The sequence below is a fragment of the Oryx dammah genome, unplaced genomic scaffold (assembly GCF_014754425.2).
Source record: "Oryx dammah isolate SB20612 unplaced genomic scaffold, SCBI_Odam_1.1 HiC_scaffold_19, whole genome shotgun sequence".
Taxonomy (NCBI): Eukaryota; Metazoa; Chordata; class Mammalia; order Artiodactyla; family Bovidae; genus Oryx; species Oryx dammah.
In genome coordinates this window covers 49,308,156-49,310,388 of record NW_024070203.1, presented here as the reverse complement: position 1 = coordinate 49,310,388, position 2,233 = coordinate 49,308,156, and the positions used below count along the sequence as shown (strand labels likewise).

General features: G+C 37.5%; 1 non-coding gene across 1 annotated transcript; it reads left to right on the top strand.

Annotated features, from left to right (window-relative positions):
• The first annotated feature begins 299 nt into the window (after positions 1–299).
• Positions 300–406, top strand: LOC120879149. The gene has a single exon (XR_005724717.1). It is a non-coding gene; the product is annotated as a U6 spliceosomal RNA (small nuclear RNA).
• Positions 407–2,233: the final 1,827 nt, after the last annotated feature.

The window sequence follows — 2,233 nt, the reverse complement described above, 5'->3', positions numbered from 1 at the left end:
GTAAAAAATGGGTCCAAGGACTATGTCAATGATAACCAATAGTGACAGAGCATGTTCCTGTTAGTATGTCTATCTAAACTTGAGTCAACAAAATCCCCTCAGATCAAACAGAATTGCCCTTAAGACTCCTTAGACTTCATTGTTATTGTTTATAACAGATTCATTAACCAGGTTATCAAGGCCCTCTTTTGTCAAAACATCCTTTATCAGATTAGCAGCAGTCTGGTGCGCTCCACTACTGGACTGCTGGTCACGCAAGCACTTGTTTATAACATTTCCTGTTTCATTGTGACAAGACAGTGCTCCCTTCGGCAGCACATATACTAAAATTGGAACGATACAGAGAAGATTAGCATGGCCCCTGCACAAATATGGCATGCACATTCCTGAAGTGTTTCTTATTTAAAAAAAAAAAAAAAACAACAAGACAGCCTTCCCAAATCAGACTTCCCTGTTATCTAATCACATTTCTGTTCCAGATTTCAATCCTCACTCAGGAACACTCAGTAGCAAAAACTTTTATAGTGTAGTTAAAGACACCTGCAAAATTTGAGGGGGAAAAATGTGTGAAACATTTAGAGCCTCAATATGAGTTCTAGGAAACGTCTCTTGTCTTTCTGATCTAATTGAAGGGAATGTTAATCTCTGTATTCAACCCCACAAAGTGGTCAGTTGGGTAGGTCGTGCTATTTGATATTGTTCTCCAAAACCTCAAATCAACACATTATGTATCTATGGAAATAGGAAAGTCTCATGGGTCCCAAGACCTATAAGATGCAATAGAAGATTCTAAAGCAAACAGGTGAGGGATGACAAAATTACCACAGGAAAAAACAACATACGGGCTGCTGCTTTTTTTTTTTTTTTTTTATGGAGGGCAGCAATCTGTGCTTATGAGAAATCTTAAAACAGTGCTTCTCAACCAATGTCAGCACCTCCAGGGGACATTTTGGACATTTGTGGGGGTTATTTTATTGCCTCAATGGTAAAAGGACCCCAAAGCCATTCAGTGGATGCAGACCAGAGATGGCAAATGTCCTAAAGCAGGCTGGTGCCATGGGACAAAGCACTCTTCTACACCCTATACGATATCATATACATCCAAGGCTCTTGCCCCACATTCATGTAGGTGAAACCCTATTTACAATCGTCTAAATCCTATGCATATGTTTTCGATGCCACATCCAACTTCTTCAGTGTGTCCTCTCATGAAGAAGTACCAACGCATTCACATACTGAAATGCATATTACTTTTATAAATCACTATTCTTCCATTCCTCTTACATTACAGTTGAAATTATGTGTCTGTAGGCTATATAAGTCATCTATAAGATAGACTGTAGGACAGTAAAGTGAGTGTCGCACATAATCTGTGATAAAATCCGTTTTCACTTTCTGTCTCCATCATTTCATCTACATTTATTAATGACATGATGGAATTGGGAAATTATCTGTAGATGCTAACATGAGTGGGTGCAAATTTACTATCAAACAGGAGATTTATGCAGTTGTAAAGCATCTCCTCACAAACTGTTTAACTGCAAAGAGATAACTAGTACTTTACAGTGGCAAAGCCTGGAAAACACCACCTTAATCAAATGATCAAGGTTTAGAAAAATATATGTAATATTTGTGTGTGTGTGTATAGAGAGAGATATATCAAGAAAGAGAAGCAGAGGGGAGTAAGAAGAGGAGGAAGGGGAAGACAGCAAGAGGAGGAAGCAAAATAAAAATGAAATGAAAGGTAAGAACTGAAGTAACCTTTTTTAAATAGTTATGATTCTGTGTGTTATATAAACAATGTTAATTTTCTCTTTCATAGGTGCAGATAGACTCACGGAAATATCTAAGAACAGTGGGAGAAAGCAGTGTGAAAGAAGAAAAAGAACAGTACAAATGTAGTAAGGGTCACAATTTTTAGGGGGTGTGGACATACATTAACATATATAACTTTATCTTGATTTACAAAACTTTCATAAATTCAGTGTGAGATGTGAATATAAGAGAAGCTGATAAAATTTTATAACAAACAAACAAAAGCAAATCAAACACCTCACTCTAACCCTGTTCAGTCCAATGTACGTTTCCTCCCAGCAGTCGCTGACCGCAGCTTTGCATGTGTCCCCAAACTGCAGCAGAGAGTTTTTTTCTGAGAAGCTAAGCAACAGAGTACGTTCTTTATGTGCCCATAATCATATGCTCCCAAGTACAAAATATTAAGTCAATGATTAAC